Genomic DNA, 23,767 nt, shown 5'->3' on the forward strand with positions numbered 1-23,767 from the left:
GGAGGACACACTTTTATTATTCTCTGCCTTCTCTGACCTGTGCCCCAAGCTTCCACAACTTCCAGTGAAGCTTTGCAAACCAATTTCATTTTTAAACATGTGTCAAGAGCAGGATCACTTGTAGGTTTATAATAGGTCCAAAGATGTCTATGGGGTAGAGGGGTGTGGAAAGATGACAAAAGTGGTGGGAGCAGGAAAGAAAGCAAGAGATAGTGAATAAGCAGAAAGGATTATGAAATCAGTCTCCTTTATTTTTTAAAGATTTTTATTTATTTATTTGACAGAGAGAGACACAGCGAGAGAGGGAACACAAGCAGGGAGAGTGGGAGAGGGAGAAGCAGGCTTCCCGCCGAGCAGGGAGCCCGATGCGGGGCTCAATCCCAGGACCCTGGGACCATGACCTCAGCCGAAGGCAGACGCTTAACGACTGAGCTACCCAGGTGCCCCAAAATCAGTCTCCTTTATATCCCCCAAATGTATTTGAGGAAGATGATCCTTGAAGAGGAGAAACACCAGTGATGATGGAGGAGGTGAAGAGGTAGAGGGAGGTAATGGTGGAGGGAGTGGAGGATGTGGTGACAGAGAAGGAGACAGAGGTGAAGGATGTAGTGGAGGGAGAAGAAGTAGTCTGAGAGGTTAAGGAAGTGGGACAAGTGGGAGAGATGGAGATGGAGGGGGAAGAGATGGTAAAAATAGTGGAGTTGAAGGCAGTAGAGCTGGTGGTGGAGGTAGTGGTGGTAATAACAGTGGTGAAGCTTATGGTTGAGGTGTAGGGGGAGATGGAGATGATAATGAAGATGGTGAAGGCAGGTGGTGGAAGAAGAGTTGGGGGAGAAGGTGATGGAGGTACTCGGGGTGGTGGAGGCAGTAACCAAGAAGGTTGTGAAGGAGGTGGTCAAGGTAGTAGAAGAGGCGGAGGAGGTGGTAGAGGGCGTGGAGACAGTGGAGGAGGTGATAACATCAGTGGAGATGGCTGTGGGAGTGGGTATTGCACTGGCAGTGATGGAGGAGGCTGAAGGAGTGGTGCAGGGGTTGTGGAGGTGGTAGAGGTGGCTGCGGAGATACGTGAGGTGGTAGCTGAGGTGGTGGAGCCTACTGGGTCATATAAATAGTCGATCTTAACAGAAGGCAGAGTGAAATATATGCACGAATGCCTGCGAGAACCAGCAGCCATTTATAATTTTTTTTTTTTTTAAGTTTCTACAGAGGGCTCTCAGATATTTTTCTCACTAATTGCATACATTTTGGCCTTGGAGTCTGAAATTCGTATTTTCCTAAATGACTCAGACAGCCATTGAACAACATTAATGACCATTAATTCTCACTCTGAATGGATGCCTTTTACATGCTAGACTGGATCAAGCACAGGACACCAAAAATGAAAAATACTTCATTCCCATTTTCATTGAGGAAATAGACCTATAAACAGCTAGTTACAATACAGTGAAATTAAATGCAATGATAGTGATGTTAAACCTCCAGAAAGGAGTGATAGATAACCAAAGGTGGGTAGTGTTGGGGCCAGGGAAGCTTCCTGGAACAGGTAACACCTTAAGGAGGAGAGAATTGGAGATGAGTTGGGTAAAGGGGAAGATGAGCAGTACTGGCCACACTGATTCTCTACATGACTTCCCTTCCTGTCTACTTGAGTATGTAAAGCTCCTTGCAACATCTAAATGTTGGCATTTAGAATCAGGTTTGAAAGCATCTGTGGAGGCAAAAAGTCAATCATAAGTGGGTTTAGAGTCTTCGGGTGCTTAGTCATGACATGTTCAAAAGTAGAGATACAAGGATGAATCTCAGAGCCGGTGCCATCAAATTCTTCAACCCCACCCATTCTCTGAGCTTAAGAAGTGAGTGGGAAGACAGAATTTGAATGAACAGTTTTTCCTATCAGAGGAAGCAGGACAAACAGCACTTAGGATGGGATGGGTGAGTGGGCAGGCATGCTGTATCTGTGTAGAAGATGGGTTGCTTACTCAGAGAAGACCTGATATTCAAGAAAAAGTCAGCCAAAAATATGAGTCACTCATTAGACTCTTTGAAAGGTGGGACATGCCAAGGCAGGGAAGGCAAACAGACTCTTTTATTAACTTGGACTAGGATGTACCCTTAGATATAACATGTCTCTAGGAATGAAAAAAAATTCTCTAAGAAAACAATACACACATATCCTTGACCCAGTTAAAATATATCATATTTTACCGAGCAGGCAGATAACACAGGGTTTGTCAAAGGAATGACTCAATAAGAATGCATGAAATATATTTGAACAGAGAGTTTCAAAAGTTTTTTTTTTTTTTAAGTTTTATCTATTCAAGTAATCTCTATGCCCAACATGGGGCTCGAACTCATGACCCTGAGATTAAGAGTCCCAAGCTCTTTGGACTGAGCCAGCCAAGCGCCCCTCAAAGGTTGTTTTGAAACAGAGAACTTATTAAAGTCTATGAAATAGACTTCAGAAAATGATTTCTTGGACTGAATACTGCAAATGACTATTCAGAGACCATGAAGAGCAAGCTTTCAGATATACCCCTTGGCCACCAGTTGCCCCGTGAAGTGTGAGGAGCGAGGGAGAAGTGAGTGCATCTTTGGGCCATCATGCCTCCACAGGAGGTTGAAGACTGGCTTCACGCTGTTTATGCAGAATTTCCAAATCGGAGAAGGCCCTTCCCTTATCCAAAAGGCTTGGGTTCTTTGCCCACCTACCCTGGAAAGCAGGCTGTGGATTGTACCAGATGAAATATTAGAAGCTGACCTCTGAACCACATATTTAAATTCATTTCTGGTTTATTCTTTCCAAATAGCAATTGAGTTTGACTATTGTGTTCAGCCATCTGCAGCCCATGTTTATAATTGTTCGTGCTATCATTGTCTCTGAGATTTTCCTGGTTAATATTATTAAAGGGCGGATATATGATTTTCTGGGTGGTTCAGCTCACTCTTCTGGTCCGTTTTGATAAGAAAGTGCCTACCTGCTGCATCAAGGGGCTTTCATTGGCATTTTGAATGTTTGCTTGTGAGCAAATAATATAGGAGACAGAACCACTCTACTGGTTGCCTTTCAGATAGAGAATTCTGTTTAATTTGCAAAAACTATTTATAAATTCGAACTATTAACTCAGCCTTTCTTGCTGGCCTTACAAAAGCAGCTCTTAGGAAATAAAGCATTTGGAACCCAGTGGGAAAGAGTCCAAGCTCATCCTGCCAAATCTCCTGAGTTATCCTGACTCCCACCTGAGATTTTGGGATTTTCTAATATGAAGGGGAGGGAGAGATTGGCCCCATTTGGAACAAAGATGATAGAGAGTAAATAGATTTGTCTGTTTTTCAGAGATAATTGTGGGTTATGAAACAAAGCTAAGTAGGTAGCAAAATCCTACGCAGATTACAAAAGACGTTCTACATCTCTGAGTTAGCACACGTAATTTTAGGCCCCGAAGCAATGTCTGGTGGACCAGTTGAACATGCTAGGGCAATTGTTGAATGAATCCAAGAGAAGCCATGGTTGGAATTAGATCATGGATTATAGAATTCCTTAGAACCGGAAAGGTCTTTAGAGATTTTCTAGGCAAACTCTTTTGCTTCACTGCTGAGGAAACTGGAGCTCAGAGAAGCGTGGCTATTTCAAGTGTTTCTGAGCGTGGCTAAAGCCTAGGCTCTTGATCCTCTGTGCTGTGCTTTGATGTAGGGTCAGTTGGACTTCAAGTAATGGTCTGCTGCCTTCATTGTGGATGTTCTCCAGACCATGTCATGGGTGGCATGTGAGTCCTCACAGCTATTCCTGCTACTCAGTGATCACAAAACATCTTGCTCTCATTTGTTTTGGCCACGCCTCTCCTAGGAGGGCAACGTGCTCTGTATTGATGGATCCACAAAGCCCAGCTCTGCCATTAAGGAGGCTCAGGGGGCACTTTGAGAGTCAGTTCCCAGGCTGGCTCTTTCCACCCCAGACTTTCTCTTTTCCTGGGATTCTTTCTCAAGCTAAGGGGAAAAGTAGCCAGCTCTGGATTTCTGCTTTGCCGAAAAGTTGATAATACTTGCAGAAGTCTTGATCAGGTTAGTCAAACTCTTTGAGCTTTTGTTTCTTATATGTAAAAGAAAAATAATAATTCACAGGGTTTGTGACACACACAGTCCCGAGTGCAAGGGGGGCATTTAATAAATGTTCTCTCTCTTGCTTGTCTAATAAAATTTCTGAATATGCTGGCTTATGATTAAGGAAAATTATTTTGATGGCTTTTTTTGTTTATGAAGATAACACATATTCATTGTAGAAAAATCAAACAATGTTGAAAATTATGAGGTCCCCTGAAAGCCTACCATTCAGATATAACTATTCTACATACTTCTACACTGGTCCAGTCATCTCTTTATGCATCTATGTCTATATTTGTATTTATAATTTTACATAAAATGAAATCATAATACAAACACTCTTTTGCAATCTACTGGGCAAGAGGTCAATTCAAAGAAAATTCTAATAGATATTTTTTGCCAGATCTGGGGGCATTTTTAGTCCCAAATGTAGGATGCAGTGGATAACACAATTTCATCTCACAGATTAAAACTTTGCTATGACCTGATTGGTACTCTTCTCCCCAACTGTCCCTTTCCTCTATTCTCTCCAGTAGAGAGAGAATATACAATGTCATTTTTGGAGTTTTGCAAAAAATCTGCCAACCAGGGAAGTCTACTTTATCTTTTTTTTTTTTTTTTACTTTTATTTATCTTAATAAAAGGCGGGGTGGTGAATAAATGGTATCTATTGCTAATCTCCTTGCAGCCTCTTGAATCTCCTGAGTTTGACCCTTCCCCTGTTTTCCATAGGACTCATCCACAGGAGGACACAGACTCTTGTGTGCTTTAGCACATTGGGTCTTGCTGACCTGTAGCTATGGGCAACCATTATTTTTGTTTAGACTAATCTCCCTGTTGGCCCAGTGGCTTTCCCCGTGAGATAGACAGAGTAACATTACCTATGCTCTATCCTTCACCACCTGCCTCCCAGCTTTGTCTGTTTTCTGTCTTTCTTTGGGCCTGTGCTAGTGGTGATCTGAGTGATAATTTAGCACCAGACATTAAGAAGGCATGCAGACCAGTTCTGCCAAGAGTTTATAACCTAATGCTGCTATCTGCCCATTCACATCAGTACTCATTAGTGGAAAATACAACTAATTGGAAGGCTTTGGGTGTTGGGAGACTTGGATCCTACTGAGCAGATGCAAACCTTCAGTATTATAATCTTATGTAGGAGTATCACCCCAGCATGGAAAGGTTCTCACTTACGAAGGGAGAATGTTAATATTCCTGTGGTCCCAGCCCACCAAGATAATGTAAACAAGGCCTTTCTTACACTTTGAGATCCTGTGATTAGAGTTAGCAATTTCAAAGTAACATTTCCAGGCTGTTTTGTGTTTTGCCATAATTGGGCCAAACTCTCTCCCAGAGTCTCTGTGAGTTCAGAGCTTCTTCCCAGTCTCCCTTCTCCTCACCGCAGGAATCTGCACTGATTAATTAGTGCCAGATGTATTGGGGTAGTTTTGTTCAAGAGCTTTCATCTAGGAAGAGGTGGGTTGAGTGCACCCACTCATTTCCCACCGTCTCCAGAAGGAGCAGCTTTTAACTATGACTCTGAGGCAGGGCTTTGAACTATGACCTAAAGATGAAAGGCTCATCACCAATCTTATCTGCTCATCAAAGACCAGGCGGGGGGGGTGATATGCAATCGAGGTTCACTGGCACCTCTAATACCTGCCCTGACAGAATTCTGCCAGGGCCTGTTGTGGAGATGAAGACATTATGGGGCCACATGGGTGGTTCTAGAACTTCTGACCTTCTTGGGCCAAGTTTCTATCATAACTTAAGATTATCTAGACATGTTCTCATTAGGAGCAATGGTTAATTTGAAGAAAATATAATATCCTTAAGTTAGAATTTTGCTTTTTTGAGCTTCTTCTCCAAGAGAAAGCTTCTAATTTATGTGGCCTCTGACATCCAAGGAGGATGTGTGTGTGTGTGTGTGTGTGTGTGTGTGTGTATATGTGTGTGTGTGTGTGTTCATTCTCATTCACTGATTATTTTAAGCTTTATCCCTATAGTTTGAGAATTACTGCATACGATGATAAGATGTTCCGGGGGAGCAAGGAGAGAAGTAGAAGGCATATATCTTTGCCTTGGAAATTCTGCAGGAAAATGAAATGGACTTTCCATATATTTGTATTCATGTATGCTCATAAATGGATAACCTGGAATTTCTATTTCTAAATTCTGAAGGAAATCCACGACTAAAATGTCTTATCTATGACTGAAAGATTGGTGCTACTTTTTTATTTTTTAAGATTTTGTTTATTTATTTGTCAAAGAGAGAGAGCACAAGCAGGGGGGAGTGGCAGGCAGAGGGAGAAGCAGGCTTTCCGCAGAGCAGAGAGCCCAATGTGGGGCTCGATCCCAGGACCTGGGGATCATGACCTGAGCCGAAGGCAAACTCTTAACTGACTGAGCCACCCAGGCATCCCTTGGTGCTACTTTCTAATTAAATGAGAATGAGTAGATGAGTGATCTATGAGGAAGCTGACTTTGACTGGGACACATTTGAATTTCTGTTGTGCTCCTCCTCCCTTGGTTAGCAGAGAGGCTAAAAAGAAGTTACTCAGGGTTCAAGAGAGGAGAGCTAGGTTTTCCCAGAAAATGTGGACAGAAGTTTCTTTGTGTGCTAGGTATTTCCATTTTTCTCTCCAGGTCTACTCACCATCTTTCTCCACCTACTGACTACATTGGAGGCTCCTTTGCCCTCTGTCTTTTAGTGGGTTTGACAGTAGGGGGCATCTATGGTATGTGGAGGCCAGGAAGGGAGTAAGTCAGGATATTTATTCTCTTGATTCCCTTCCTGCTAGGTTGCTGTGGGTTGTCTGTGTCCATCCGCCCATGACCATAGCTCCTGTTGGAAAGTCCCTCCTCTCTCCAGACTAAGACAGATGCTTCCTCCTCTTGCCCTTTCAGCTACATGGTAGTAAGAGCTCCCTGTTGTTGCTAGACCTGAGGCTGGTTTACTTACACTCTGTCCCTCTTTGTAAATAATCCATTTATTAGACTTTCCTCTGTTACCATGTTTGATGTGCCATCTTTTTCTTCACGGGTCCAGACTATTATACTTGATGAATATTTTATCCTTTGATGACAAAGAACAGAAGCTCATACACACTAGCTCAAGTACAAAGTGAATTTACTGAAAGGATGCAGGGGAGGTAAGGGACATACACCAAATCATCTGGAAAGTCAGTTTCCAAAACCATTTCTTCAGTCTTTGGGGGCACTATGCCTTTTCTTATCTCTGCTTCTTCTGTAAATCTGCTTGCTTCTACTGCTTTCTACATATTGGCATTCTCTCTTCTGTCTCATGGATTATTGTTTTTTTAAATTTGTTTGGGCATGGTACAAACTCTGGCTTTGACCCTATTGAAACTTTTAGTCAGGGACTCCCTACTATTTAACTGTTTCTCAGTGTCCTATTTACCATATCCCAAGAGAGAGAATCAGAGAGGCCCAGTCTGAGTTAGGTCCATTTATGGTCAATTCAGGTGTGGTGGAGGACAGAGGTGAACAGGACTGTTCTTTCCAGAGATGTGAACTTTCTTTCTTCCAAGAAAGGTGTGTGGTTGGGGACAATTGCTAGCATCTCTACATAGTACAGTGAGTCAGTCTTGTGAAGAGTATCTAATTCAAATTCCAGGTGAGGGTGTTGGCTAATTCAGTCCTTATGTCATTTGGAAAGGCAGTTTATCTGCTTCATTCTTTAAAAACTTCAGTGGAAAGACATTTGATAATTCCAGAAACCTTGGAAGAGAGTTCTTCTGATGATTTTTTTTAACCCCTTATATCTAACCTGCTATGGACTTTGCTCATTTATTTCTAATTTCCTGCCCTTAACAGTAACCAATGCACTGTTCTATGTGACACTAATGGAATTCTTCTTGGTGACTATGATAGAAAGTGATTAATGAGATACAGAAACAATCCTGATCTTTCTTTAAGATAAACATCATATCCTTGCCACCACAGCTGCCGCCATGACCAAGATGGCTGGGAGACCCACTGCCTACCTCAAGGATGCCTGGGCCAAGGAGATGGTGCTGGTCACATCCTTCACCATTGGGGGGCTCACTATAATTCTGCCCTCCTCAGCCCCTTCACCAAATATGCTACGATGATCAACCAAGCCACAGCCTACAACTGTCCAGTGCCCCTCCAAGATGATGGGAACATGCCCCATGTGCCCAGCCACCCCCAGGACCTCCAGGGCCCAAGATTGGAGGGGCTGAAGAAATTGTGAGCATCTCTGGTGACATGGAGGAGGCCCCCTCCCCTGTGGCCAATAACATATGAAAAGTGACTCCAGGTGAAAAGAAAAGGGTAACCATTATATCATACTTGGGAGTGAGCCTGTATTAAAATCACATTTTCAGTCCCCGCTTAAATATGAGAAGAAAACCAAAGATTACAAAACACTGAGGAAAGCCTCTAACATTTGAGAGAGAAAGAGGGAAATAGAGAGAGAGGGAAGGAAACAGAAACAAAGCGACTTGGAAGAAACAGAGATTAAACAGAAGAAGAAAATTTAAAAATTAAGGTGTATCATTAATATGGAGAATGAGAGAAGACATGGCCTGCATGAAATAAGAATACTATTTATAAATGAAATAAGAAAGAATACTATTTAAAAAGGAATATTCAGTGCATAAAAAATAGACTCCTAAAATTTAAAAATATAACAGCAAAAATGAAAAGCTTGGTACAAAGATGGAAGATAAGGTTGAGTAGATCTCCCTGAAATAAAGCAAAAATAGAAGGAGTTGGAAAGTAGAGGATGAGATATTAATAAAAATAATATTTAAGGACAGTTCGATAGGTCCAACATCTGAATAATGAAAGTTCCTGAAGAAGGAAATAGAGAAGATGGAGAGGAGAAATTCATCAACCAAACAATTCAAGAAAAATTCCTCTGGAAGGGTGTAAGCTTCCAGACTGAAAGGGCTCATTAAGGACCCTCAAAATGGATGAAAATAGACCCACATCAAGGGCTCTTCATTATGAGATTTCAGAATATTGATGATAAAGAAGATCCTACAAGCTTTTAGAAAGACAACAAGTAAGTCACATAAAGGATTGGGATCAGAATGGCTTTTGACTTCTCAAAAGCAAAACTAGAATGTAGGGAACAATAGAGCAATATGCTCCCAAATTATTGCCAATCTAGAATTTGATACCCATTCAAAGGATCAGTTAGATATGTGGGGGGAATCTTCAGACGTACTAATTCTCAAAACTATTTCCTTCCCACATATCTTTTTTTTAGGAAGTGACTGGTAGATGTGTTCTATGAAAATAAAGGTATAAACTAAGAAAAACCTAGATATGAGACACAGGAAGCTGGGAGCAAAAGGAGTCCACAGGACAGTGAAGGGAGACACCAGGAAGACAGTGAGTGTACCAGGCATAGAGGTATGGAACAGATTAGAAAGTTCCTGAACACACTTCTTTAGGAAGATGAAATTAATAGACTATCCCATGTGTTGGAAGTTTTGAGAAGAGATTTAGACAACTGTCAAAGATAGGTATTAAATTAATGATAAGTACATAGAAAATGAAATAAATGAAGATAATAAGGCAATTATTAATTCCAGGGAAAATAAAAAGTTGCACAGAAAAGGAAAAATAATTAGTTATTACATGTGAATAGTATTTATATAGTAATGATACTATAAACTCCAAATATTGCTCTATCTAAAATTACAAAACTATAATTATTTTGGGAAGATGAAAAGATGGGAAAGGTGCATGAGTACAGTGAGATGGAGAAAAGAAAAAGAATAAAATCTTTAAATTTTACTATAATAGGAGGTCAATAAATGTAAGACTGGAAGAAAAACACAACTAAGCAGTAGATTTACAAAACTGTTATTTAAAGACTTAGAGACCAATTTCATTTAATTGGTGAAAAGTCGTGAAAGTAATTACCTCATGAAAGGGGGGTATGGGGCTGATGGAGATAAGAATCTTTTTGTAATAAACTTTGTAGAATTATTTGACTATTAACTTTAAACTTGCATGTTTATCTGATTAAAAAATATTTTAAAAACCAATAAAAAGAAAATTAATTAAATAATTAAAAATACGCACACACCCCAGACAGCCATTGCTAAGCAATTGGAATTGGCGAACAAAGGGAAGGCATCCTTATTTGGGCAATATGAAAACCATTTTTATGAATATTATTAGAGCACTGATTATTTTGAAGAAATGGATTGTGGAGTTGGCTCATTAGCATTGACACTCATCACCACAAGGTGTGTGGGGCACAAGCTTCAGCACAGTTTGATCTTTTCATTGTGGGCAGCAAGGTGACAGGCCAGATCAAAAGGCAAGGGACTGTCATTCCAGCTAGAGGAGTAGACTTCAGGTGTAGATAGATGAGAGGTCAATTTCAGGGTGATCAGCCAAGACAAGTATTAGAGATCTAGGCAGGTAGAATCCAAAGGCTGGGTGGTCAGAGATAGGAAGAGGGGTAACAGAGGGCAGATCTCAACTCTGCTTAGTCCTAAGGGGAGGGGATTTGGGCCTTGTAGACTATTTCATATTGCTTGCTAGGCATAGGTGTGGCCCAAAGCAGCTGGAAGCCTATAGATACCCTCATCTGTTTGCTCTCTGCTCTTCCTCTCTTTGACTGTTACAGCTGAATTCCTTAGCCTTTCTCTGTATGCATCACTTTTAGCTGCATTCTTAGCCCTGCTCTGGAACCTGGGCCCAGTCCTCCATCAGCTGCTCCCTAATTTTGCATAGTCATCTGCTCACCTTCTGATGTTGGCAGCACAACTGGATTCTGTCTTTTACCTCGATTTTCCAACAGCTGATACCTTGCCCCGAACTCTGGTCTCCTCTGACTAATCTGAGACCTGATCTCCTAAATGCAACCACATGGTAAATGTGCATACCACTTGGAGATACTTTGTTCCCAGCCAGGCAGAAGATCTGTGCCACAGACCTTACTTTCACCTCTGGCCAAGGTGTTGTTTGTATCTCATCTCCTTTTCCTAGTGTAGGCGAAGCTTTTATACCCAGGGCTTTGCCGGTGTTTTAGTCCAGTAAGGCTCAAGTCTTGGCCTTATTCCCATGCTAGGAATTTATTTAGCATTCACAGTCAACCTATTTGGAATCTTCCAAACACACTTTGCATGGTTTTCATGGATTACCTCAACTCCCTGAGGTTCTAGCTAGGATTACCAACACCATTTTCTAGAGGAAGAAACTATTTTAATTATAGGAGGGGACTTGTCCATGGTCAAAGTAAGAGAGCAGGGCAAGAATTCAAACACAGGTCATATGGCTCCAACTCTGGGCTGGGATTACAAGGCTCATTGCCTCTTGCAGTCTTGGTTTGAACTCTAGGATCTACTTATTTTCCCAGGCCTGGCCTTATCTGACTCAACCCTGGATCTGGTAGCAGGTGAATCCTGCTCCTGCCTGACGTGGAGGCCGATGTGCCAAATTGTCTTCACGGAATTTGCTTCCATGAAGTTCCCAGGTGATTCTATTAGTCCCCATCATGGTCTCATGCCCCAGAGAAGTTCCCTAGGTTCTCAAAATGTGGTTCCTAGACCTGGGGTCATGGTCAGAGGGAGTCTGATAGGGTCAAGTCGTCACTTGGGCTGTTGTTGAATATGTTTAAATCAGATGTGTTCAGGAAGAAGAAGGGCAGGAAGATGTGTTTCTTTCTCTTTCTTTTTTTTTTTTTAAAGATTTTATTTATTTATTTGAGAGAGTGAGCAAGAGAGGAGAGAGCACAAGCTGGGGGAGGGGCAGAGGGAGAGGGAGAAGCAGACTCCCCACAGAGCAGGGAGCCCAATGTAGGACTTGATCCCAGAACCCTGGGATCATGACATGAGCTGAAGGCAGATACCCAACTGACTGAGCCACCCAGGCGCCCCGGGAAGAAATGTTTCTATCTTGGGTTGCCATGCCACCCCCAACGAGGGGGTTCCTTACCATCCATGTCAGGAAATAGGAAACAGGGACTAGGAAATAGAAGGGGGAAGTGTGAGAAATCACTTTGTTCAACACCTGACTTTATACCATGGAGTATTGAAAAAACTGTTTTAGAGGCTTGAAATGAAGAAGTCGGAGTGAAAGAAAGAATCATATGAGAGAGGCTGCAGGTCAAGACAGATGGGAAAGAATCTGATGTCAATGTTCTTGAGAGCTAAAGAAGGCTAGATTCACACACTGATAGTTTGGTGTTAAATGTGCCAGGTCTCTCTTTGTTACAACTTACTTTATCTCCCCCAGGGCTGCTTGACATGCCCTAATGATAAAATAGTGGCAATCACAGCACTTTCCAGAAGGTGTATATCTGGACCTGGATTGAGGCTGAAAGCCATGACTTGCCTTATTCCTACAACAATATGAGGCAGTTGTTAAATTTAATACTTTTTTTCCTTTTACATAGTTCAGTGATTAAAAAAAGAAAACCACCTACCCACTCACCGATCTCCTTGGAAGTTGGCTTCAGTCAGTTCCTCCCGTTTGCTAGTTTGTCTACATGTTTGGGGTGTTTGGCATCTGCTCCACATCTGGGAGAACACACCTGCCGAAGTGCTGGTCCCTAGTTAAGTCAGGGCTTTTCTGAGGTTTTGAACAGCGAGCCTACTGATACCGCCTAAGTGCCTTTCTGAGCAGGGATTCCATGATTGATGATGGGAGAGGGTAAATAAATTTCAGTAAGTACACACAAGAGTGGATCAGGACAGTAAGTGCTTACTATGAACAATCAATGGGCATTATTTTAAAGGAGATTAAAATTTCCTGGACTTAATCCTCCTGCTAGAACTGCGTTGGTAGCAGAGGATGAGTTACTGTTTTCTCCAGGGAGGTGGTGAGAAGAGCATCTGTGCATGTTGAGTAAAATCATGTAGTAAAATAAGCAGTTTAGAAATCTGTTCAGTTTGGAACTCAATTCTCTGACAAAACATGTGTTTGTAGTGTATGAAGTGGAAGAAGATGATCCTGGGCAGCAAATGTCTGCAGACTGGAAGTGATGCAGAGCTTTATCTCTTCCTGCAACATTCTTGGGCATTGTCACGGCTTCTCTATTCTACAACGTATGTGATAGAATCAGATGTTTGCTGGAGGTTGGCATGGGACTTTGAGCCTGCCCAGTACTCTAGAGTGTACTTTGCTTTCCAACAGTGAGCTGCACTGATGTAATATGGTGTCTTGGCTGAAACTTGAAACCTAACTTTTTTCTAAGCTTGATGATTTATTTTCAGAAACTGGGAAGACTGTCACTTAAAATGTAAAATAGTGTCTATCTCCTAAGAGGCGAAAGCTTAAACCTGGCTTTGGGACTTTTGTTCTATATAAAAAAAAAAAAATCTTAGGTATCCATGCATTTTTTTGGGGGGGGAGGAAACTGTGAACTCAAGATTTTCCTGACCCTAAAGGTTTAAATATTATTAATGAAAATCATGTATATATTTTAGCAAAGTAAAGATTTCAAGATATCTTTATTTTTCTGTGGGAAAAATTTTCTCTATTTGGATTTAAACTGCCCTCTGCCTTGTATCAGGGTTTGTTCAACTGTGGCCTGTGGCACAAATCTGGCCTGCTACCTGTTTTGTCAATAAAGTTTTATTGAAACACAGCCATGCTCATTAATTTGCATATCATCTATGGCTATCTTCCTACTACAAAAACAAGTAGTTAAGACAGAGACTGTATGGCCTCAAAGCTAAAATATTTACCATCCAGCCCTGTACAGAAAAAAAAAATGTGCCATCCCCCACCTTTTGTTACTGCTTGTCCTTACGTGTGTGCTCTTACTTAAATAGTTGCTTATGGCCATTGGAACTAGAAATCGCAAAATGATAGATAGGCAGGCCTGAACTTCATGTTGTGCTTGGAGTAGACCTTGACAATGACCCAAGTTTGGCTTGGCCTAAGTCATACTGGCTGCACTGTTGATGTCCTGCACATGATGTCATTCCAGGCTGAGTCACCCCAACTTTACTAATACTGAACTATTATTTCCTGATGTGATTGTCTCATGAGAGCCACAGGACAAGACTTAACTCCATGCCATATAGGTGGGTACAGGTGAGATTTCCCTTGAAGGGAGTGGATTTTCTCACTGTCGGTCATCCTGGGAAGAGAGCAATTCTTGGATAGGAAAAGAAGATTCAAGAAACATGCCTTAGACTAAGGTGAACAGGAAACTTCCTCTGCTATTTCACTTCACTGTGGAGGTTGGGTGTGAGTCCTGGGGAGAGCGGGAAGGCCCAGGAGTGCTTTTTTTGTAGGGAGGTGATCATGTCATGGCTTCTTCCTGAGCATTCATGAGACAGCATCCAGGGATTCCCAGAAATACCGAGTGATACTAGGGGTTGAGAAGAGGAGGCTGATGTCTGGCAGTATACTGGGGAGGACCGAAACCATGGACTCAACATTACTGATGGCCTGTCTAATAGCTAGCACCCTCCACAATTAGTTCAGGTATCAAGTGACCATCTTCAGGGGAGGCTGGGTGCACCCTCAGCTCCAGGGCAATGGGTGGATTTTGATTAGTCTGAGGCCATCAGAGTAATTCCACCCTTCTTGCTGAGAAAACAAAATGGCCATGGGATACACTTCTGGCCAAGAAGAAACAAAAGGGAAGTTTTCTGGATCACTTGTGGGAAAAGTTTCTAGTTCTTAAATATGAGAAGCACAAGATGCAGAGATTTTTTTCCCCTGTTTTGGATGTAGTTGTGAGGATGTGACATGGACACAGCCCATTTTGCAACTATGAGAGGGAGTTGTCAACCTGTTGAGGGTGACAGTAGAATATGGAAGGAACTTGAGCCCTTGATGGCATCAGAGAGCTACTGAATCACACAGATATAGAAGGGATGTAGAACTTCATGAGCTGTGAGAGAATAAAATCACCTTATTGTCTGAGCCACTTTTCATTGGATCTTCTAGTGTTTGTAGCCAACTTAATACTCTTAAGTATTTAATATGACCTCTATATAATTACAAGTTGGTAAAACTTAGAAATAGTAACTATATTCTTAAAGTACATTCATGCAAAGATAACTAATTGTGGTCACCAAGTAGTTAAGTTTAATTAAAATGGAGAAATCTAATGAGTCTGAATAGTGGCATATGTACCCCAAATCTTTTTTAGTTAGTAAGAAATCCAGAAAATTATAGTCTTAAATTTCATAATAATAATAAATAAACAATGGAAGGACCAGAAAAATTATTTGGGTAACTTGATCAATCGGTATCTTATTTTAAAAACATTTAGGGATGCCTGGGTGGCTCAGTCAGTTGGGCATCTGCCTTCAGCTCAGGTCATGATCCCAGAGCCCTGAGATGGAGTCCCGCATTGCGTTCCCTGCTCAGTGGGGAGCCTGCTTCTCCCTCTGCCCCTCCCCGTACTCGTGCTCTCTCAAATAAATAAATAAAATCTTAAAAAAACATTTTAATTTATATATATTCTTACTATAAAAGTTTCAAACAATATACAAGTATTAAAAGTCCCAAGTGATCACTGTTGAGTTGGCAGTTTGGGGTCTACCAGGCAGAAGAACTAGGATGCCAGCAAGGCCCCAGCAGTGAAGACTGGTTGGATGCTAGGAATCTGGCAGAAATGCAGTTGTAAAGGTGTGGGAGCCGGAGTCTAAGAAGGCCCGTGCTGGCCTCCTGGAATGCATGTCTGTGTGGCTTTCCCTCCCACACTGGATAGGGCTGACCTGTGTGACCCAACATGATACTGCGGACATGATGCTTGTGACTTCTGAAGCTAGGTCATAAAGGATATTACGACTTCTGCTGTGCTCTCTCTTGATCCCTTACTCAGCTGCCATGTTGTGAGGACACTCAAACAAACTCACGTAGAGGTCTATGTGGCAAAGAACTGAGGGCTCCAGCCAACAGCTATGGAGTGAGCCGTCTTGGAAGCAGATTTTTCCACCCCAGTCAAGCCTCAGCCAGTATCTTGACCGTATAACCTCGTGACAGACCCTGAGCCAAAACCACCCAGTTGTCCCTGGATTCCTGACCCTCAGAACTTATATGTAATAATAAGTGCTTGTTGTTTTAGGCAGGTAAGTTTTGGGGCTACAGAGGCCAGGCATCCTGGGTCTCACCCCACACACCACAGGGGCCTTGATAGCTACTCGGGCACGTTAACAGGTGGGGATAGGATTCCTGCTTCAGTGCTCACTTCTGGTCAGCTTAGGGTACGGTCACCCTTCAGCCTAAAGGTCCCCAGAGTGTACAGCCAGGGAGGGCTGGGGCAGTTGGAGCTTGGTGTGTTAGTGTGCCTGTGTGCGGGCTCGCACGTGTGTAGTGTGTGTATAGGGATACGCGAATCAGTGCTCTTTCCTTGTGCTCTCCCTAAGGACAGAAGGGCCTCTTTGCTGTGCCCTCTGCCCCCAGGGTGACTATTAACCCTACTTCGGTTGTGATACCTCTTCAGTTTTTGATCCATTCTTCTGGTTGATTCCCAGAGATATACCTCTCTTTGTAGATTCTACAAAGACTTGTTCTGACTCTTAAATACTGTTTGGAGAGCTCGAAAACTGTGTTCGTGCTGAGCCTTCTGGGCTGTGTGTATTGAAGACACATTCCTTGGCAGGTAGCAAGTGAGAACTGTGTTGGAAATAGGCCAAGTCTGTGGAGCAAAGCATGTGGGGAGGAACTAAATGATACTTGTTTAGGATTCTTGGTTGTAAACGCTCCTCCTTCCCCTGGACCTGGCTATTGGTGTAGGGACGACCTGGTGGAGAAAGTTATATAAAACTTCGGGTCGCTGGGCTCTGGGCCTTGACATTTACCTTAGGTATTAGGGTGTTTGCTTCTACTAACTCAGGAGCTAAGTCATTTCTATTGTTGTTGAAAAAAAAAGAAAAACCTCGGCAACAACCCTCAATCATGTGACTCTTATTGCCTGAAAATGAATTTAAGGAAAAAAAGGAGTACTTTTCTTTTTTTTTTTAAAGATTTTATTTATTTATTTGAGAGAAGGTGAGTGAGAGAGAGAGAGCATGAGGGGGGGACAGTCAGAGGGAGAAACAGACTCTCTACTGAGCGGGGAGCCCGATGTGGGACTTGATCCTGGGACTCTGGGATCATGACCTGAGCTGAAGGCAGATGCTTAACCGACTGAGCTACCCAGGAGCCCTGGTAAAAAGGAATCTTAAAAAAATGTGAAGGCTGTCAGCTTCCAGGCAGCATGCACATTTAGAGGGGAGGAAAGACTCTCTGAGAGTCTTTTGGTGTAGGGACGACCTGGTGGAGAAGCGCATCTCACGCTGCACCTGGATTCTTGCCCCTTTATTTTGCAATAAAATAATATTACTTGCCTTCCTAATCTTGACAGTATATCTTGTATCAGGATATAGACTTTGTCAGTGAGCCATTCCCTGTTCCCTTCACCTATAATTCAACGAGCCATTCTTAGTTCTGACTTTCAGAGATAACTCCACATTCTCACAGTTGGTCTTCGTCAGGATCCCTTTTCCCTTTAGGGGACTGGTAACGAGGACACTGGGCATCAGTTTAGGATCTGAATGGGCAGTAGGCGTCATCTTCCTGCACATCATCTATGTAGCTAATTACAAGGCTCTGGATGGTGTTCAGGGTAATTTTTTGGAACTTATCATGTTATGGAGATTTAATTTTGGATTCCTATATATTGGAAACTTACTAAAGAAGTCATGGGGGAAGTGGGCTGCCAAGAAAAGAATATAGGCTTTTGGAGTCAGCCAGTCATGGACTTCCAGCTCGAGAGACCATATAGTGAGGTGGTTCAGGGTGAGACTGAATCCCAGTTGCACCATTTACTTGGCGGTTAAAATGGGTTAGTAATAGCACCTCCTTCACAGTGTTGCTATGAGAGTGAAATGAATTAGTATATGGGAAAGCATTTGGAATGGAGCCTGACTCAATAGAAGACATGCTATTGTTATTGTTATTATTATTATTATTACTGATTGTCGTCTTGGGCTAGTAAGTTAACTACTCTAAGCCTGAGTTTCTTCACCTATAAAACCAGAGTAAGGAATGACAATCTCATGATCCTTGGAATTAACTTAATGTATGTAAAACTTCTAGCCTAATGTCTGGTATTTAGTAGAAGCTCTCTTAAGGGTATTTAATTTTTACATATGATGAATAACCTCCACCTGATTTACCTTGCTATGTTCGAGGCTTGGCAGAAGACTTAAATGAAGAGGTAATACTAGACTGCATTATGACAGTGCGGGGACACGCAGAGCTGAAATAGTCTCCAAAGCAATGTCCCTGCTCCACAGTGAGGTCCTCCCTCCCTGAGGTCATTAGAACCCCCATTCTCAGCCAGTCTTGATTTCCATCAAATGTCTCCTCCTGGATTAAGTGAGTCTGACTCAGGCACTTGCTCCTTAATCTTTGTGATCGTTGAAGGAAGGAATAAAATCCAAAGCTTCTTTTTAACCAGGTCGCCAGCAGCGACCTTTATGAACTTTGGGACCCAGTGAGAGATCTTGACAATTTCTGCTAAGATCTTGTAACTGGCTGAATTACTCTAAGGCCCAAGCCGGGCAGTGACTATTAACATTTAGCACGGAAGCCTGATTATCGTGTGATAATTGCTCCATTAGCTCATGTTGCTGCTGTTGTTCATAAAAGCCCTCCCTTGTCACTCCCAGACCTTGAGGCTCCTGCTCTGACCTCTCCATGCACATTTGAAACATTTCTCATTATCCCTCTTAACTTTGCTTGTTATTCCTATGAATGACTTGGGCAATCTCTTATAGTCTCCAAAGCATGATATTCTGTTCATCTAACACTGCCTCACCCTCCTCTGCTGTGTTCCAGATGGTTTTGTACCAAGCAGAGCATATGCCTCTTTCTTCCCCTTGATTACTCTTTGTGTTTCTTCTCTCTTCTGCATCGTCCTCCATTTGATTTACTTCTGAAGTATTTATTGCTGGGGTGACGTGCATAATGAATACCCTTGGGCGTTCATTAAGTTTAAGTTTGAACAGTTTCTATTTCCCCTTAGTGTCCTTGATGTCTGATTCTTTTGGTTACTTCCTCGTGTAAACCTCCCAGTTTACCAGCATTTACTCCACAAAAATTCATACCTCTCTCTTTCAAGTTGTGCTACATATATTTTTTAAACTGCATGGAACTTACTTTAAAATGATGCCTTCCTGGGGCCCCTGGGTGGCTCCAATGGTTAAAACGCCCGACTCTTGATTTTGGCTCAGGTCATGATCTCAGGGTTGTGATGTCGAGCCCTGCATCAGGCTCCACACTGGGTATGGAGCCTGCTTAAGATTCTCTCTCTCCCACTCCCTCCACCTCTCCCCACCTGCTCACGTGTGTGCGCGCTCTCTCTCTCTCTCAAAAAAAAAAAAAAAATTAATTAAAAAAAAGAAAGAAAAAGAAAAAAAAAGATGCCTTACTAGTGATTTTTAGGATTTCCCTGTCTGTCGCATTGTGTGTAAAGGAACTGCTTCAGGCATCTATTGCTGTAGAATAGTGACCTAAGCCTCAGTGGTTTAGAACACAGTTATTATCTCTCGTGAGTCTTTGGGTTAGCTGGGCATAGGTGGACAGTTTTCACCTAGGGTTTCTCATGCAGTTGCAGTCAGATGTTGGGTAGGCTTGTAGTCATCTGAAGACTTGAAGGGGCTGGCCAAACTTTAGGCTCACTCACATGACTGGCGGTTGATGCTGGCTGCTGGCCAACGGCTCAGCTGAGCTGTCCCACTGAAGCAACTTAACATGGCCTCTCCAGGTGACAACTCGGGCTTCTCAAAGCATGGTGGCCGGGTTCTCAGGAGATGCATCCCAAGAGTGAGCATTCAGAGGTGAAAGATGAAAGACTACGGAAGCTTTACTTCCATTGCACTTGATCAGTGTGAGTGGGCTTTACAAGGGAGTGAGAACTGAGAGATGTGCCTCCTTGGGGGAGACTGGCTACCACAAGAGCCAATAGTTTAGTCTGTTCTTGTATTGTACCTTCTTTTAGAGTCAGACAGGCCCTTTTATTTTTCACTTAAATTATTGAGGTATAATTGACATAGAATATTATATAGACCGGTGTACAACATAGTGATTTAGCATTATAGATGTTGTAAAATTGGCACCACGATAAGTCTACTTACCATCTGTTATCTTACAAAGTCAATACAGTATTATTGACTATATTCCCCATGTTGTACATTGCATCCCCGTGACTTATTTTATTTATTTTTATTTTTTATTTTTTAAAGATTTTATTTATTTATTTGAGAGAAAGAATGAGAGAGAGAGAGAGCGAGAGCACATGAGAGAGGGGAGAGTCAGAGGGAGAAGCAGACTCCCCGCCAAGCAGGGAATCCGATGCAGGACTCGATCCCGGGACTCCAGGATCATGACCTGAGCCTAAGGCAGTTGCTTAACCATCTGGGCCACCCAGGCACCCTCCGTGACTTATTCTGTAACTGGAAGTTTGTACCTCTTAATCCCCTTCATCTATTTCAGATCCCCCAACCCTCCTCCTGTCTGGCAACCACTATCTGTTCTCTATACCTATGTGTTGGGTTTTACTTTGTTTTTAAAATTCCACATGTAGGGTGCCTGGGTGGCTCAGTCATTAAGCATCTGCCTTCGGCTCAGGTCATGATCCCAGTGTCCTGGGATCAAGCCCCACATCAGGCTCCCTGCTCAGCAGGAAGTCTGCTTCTCCCTCTCCCACTCCCCCTGCTTGTGTTCCTGCTCTCGCTGTGTCTCTCTCTGTCAAATAAATAAATAAAATCTTTAAAATTCCACATGTAAGTGAAATCATGTGGTATTTGTCTTTCTTGTCTGACTTATTTCACTTAGCACAATGCCCTCAAGGTCCATCTGTGTTGTTGCAAGTGGCAGGAGTTCATTATTATTTATGGCTGAGTAGTATTCCATATTGTGTGTGTGTGTGTGTGTGTGTGTGTGTGTGTGTGTGTGTGTGTATCACATTTTCTTTATCTATGCATCCATTGAGGGACACATATCTTGGCTATTGTAAATAATGCTTCAGTAAACATAGGGATGCATATATCTTTTCAAATTAGTGTTTTCATTTTCTTTGAATAGATACCTAGTAGTGGAATTGCTGGTTCATATGGTAGCTCTATTTTTAATTTTGGGGGGAACATCCATACTGTTTTCCACAATGGCTGCACCATTCCTATCCATAGTGTACAAAGGTTCCCTTTTTTCCACATCCTTACTAGGACTTGTTACTTCTTATCTTTTTGATAATAGCCATTCTGACAGGTGTAAGATGATATCTTGTGGTTTTGAATTTCTAGAAACTTATCCGTTTTTTTTCTAGTTTGTCCAATTTGTTGGCATATCATTGTTCACAGTAATCTCTTGTCATCCTTTGCATTTCTGTGGTATCATTTGTAACTTCTCAAAAGAAATGAAATTTCTGATTTTATTTATTTGACCCCCCCCACTCTTTTTTTCATGGTGAGTCTAGCTAAAGGATCCTCAATTTTCTTTATCTTTTCAAAGAACCAGCTTTTAGTTTCATTGAATTTTTCTATTGTCTTTTTAGTCTCTATTTCATTTGTTTCTGCTCCGATCTTTATCTTCTTTCTTCTACCAACTTTGGGCTTCACTTGTTCTTCTTTTTCTGGTTCCTTTAGGTGTGAGGTTAAATTATTTATTTAAGGTTTCTCCTGGTTCTTCAGGTGGGGCCTGCATCCTGTAGATTTTGGTATGTTATATTTCTGTTTTCATTTGTCTCTAGGTATTTTTTTTTATTTCTCCTTTGATTTGTTTGTTGACCCCGTAGTTGTTGAATAACATGTTTAATCTCCATGTATTTGCAGTTTTCCCGGTTTTCTTCTTGTAATTGATTTCTAGTTTCATATCATTGTGGTCAAAAAAGATGCTTGATATAATTTCAACCTTTTAATAATGAATTCTTCTTGAGTTTATTAATACTTGTTTTGTGGCCCAACATGTGATCTACCCTGAAGAATGTTCCATGTGCACTTGAGAAGAATGTGTATTCTGCTGCTTTGGGGTGGAATGTTCTGTATATTTATTAAGCCCATCTGGTCTAATGTGTCATATAAGCCTGATGTTTTCTTATTGATTTTCAGTCTGGATGACTTATCTTTTGATGTAAGTGGGGTGTTAAAATCCCCTACTATTGGGGCCGGAGCAAGATGGTGGAGGAGTAGGAGACCTGGATTTCTTCTAGTTCCAGGAATTCAGCTGGATAGGGATCAAACCATTCTGAACACCTACAAACTCAACAGGAGATCAAAGAAAAGAATACAACAACTCTCTGAACGGAAAAGCGACCACTTTCTGGAAGGTAGGATGTGGAGAGAAGTGAATCCAAGGCGATATTTGGGAGGATAGATGGTGGGGGAGGGGGCCTCCGTCGGCGGCTACCGGCAAGTGATAGAGCAGCGAAGCACAAAATTGGAACTTTTAGAAGTCGGCTCCGCTGAGGGACGTCACTCCAGTGGCTAAGCGGGGGGTGGAACCCTCGCGGGACAGTGTGGTCTCAGGACCCTCGGGGTCACAGGAAGACTGGGGGTGACTGAGTGCAGCAGAGCTCCCAGGTATCAGAGTGGGGAAGCCGGCTGCAGAGACAGGGCCGAGGCACAGGCTCTCAACTCGGGGTTGCCATAAACCGTGATCCGCAGCACAGTCGGGCCTTTGCTCCTCCAGCAGGGACCCAACAAGCAGCAGATCTGGGGAGACTCCCCTTCCTCCCCCGGGAGGAGCGGTGCAGGAGTGCACTGCAGGAATCTGCTGGGTTTGGAGACTCCACACGGTCGGGAGCCAGAGATAGAAATGCTCGGTCACAGGCCGGGTGAGCACGGAGTGCGGCTGGAGGCCCGGGAGATGGGAGTGATTGACTGCTTTTCTCTGGGGGTGCACTTAGGAGCAGGGCCTGAATTCTCGGCTCCTCGGGGGCGGAGATTGGGAGGCTGCCATTTTCACTCTTGTCCTCCAAAGCTGTACCAAAAGCTTACAGGGAACAAAAGCTCCTAAGAGCAAACCGGAGCAGATTACTTAGCCCGGACCAGGCAAGGGCATGGCAATTCCGCCTCCAGCAAAGACATTTGGGAACCACGGCAACAGGCCCCTCCCCCAGAAGATCAGCACGAACAGCCAGCCAAGACCAAGGTTACCGATCAATGAGAATGGCAGAACTCCAGAGCTAGGGGAACACTGCACATAGAATTCATGGGTTTTTTACCATGATTCTTTAGTCTTTCAAAGTTAATTTTTTTTAACTGTCTTTTTTTTTTTTGTATTTTTCTTTTTCCCTTTTTCAACCAACATCTTTTATCAATACCTTTTTAAAAAGAAAACATTTTTATTTTTCATTTTTAGAGTCATATTCTATCCCTTCATAGTAGTTACCCTTATTTTTGGCATATATATATAAGTTGTTCTCTCTTTAAAATTTTGAGATACACTTCCTTCTAACAGATCAAAATATACCCTAAATCTCTAGTGTATGGCTTTTTTCTAGCCTCCTGCCTGACCATATTCTCCCCCCCCTTTTTTAATCCTCTTCTTTCTTTTTTCAAACAACTCCTTATTTAATCAATTCCTTTTATAAAATCTTTTATAATTTTTGTCTTTACAATCATATTCCATCCCTTCATCGTATTAACCCTTATTTTTGTACATATATAAGTTCCAAAATACACCCAAAATCTAGTGTGTGGCACTGATC

At 42.3% G+C, this 23,767-nt stretch overlaps 1 pseudogene; it reads left to right on the top strand.

The window, feature by feature from the left end:
* The first annotated feature begins 8,078 nt into the window (after nt 1-8,078).
* On the top strand, nt 8,079-8,332 carry LOC114217811 (NADH dehydrogenase [ubiquinone] 1 alpha subcomplex subunit 3 pseudogene; annotated as a pseudogene).
* Nucleotides 8,333-23,767: the final 15,435 nt, after the last annotated feature.

The sequence above is a fragment of the Eumetopias jubatus genome, unplaced genomic scaffold (assembly GCF_037043125.1).
Source record: "Eumetopias jubatus isolate StellerSeaLion01/CBP00866 unplaced genomic scaffold, mEumJub1_p1.0 scaffold_7, whole genome shotgun sequence".
Lineage (NCBI taxonomy): Eukaryota > Metazoa > Chordata > Mammalia > Carnivora > Otariidae > Eumetopias > Eumetopias jubatus.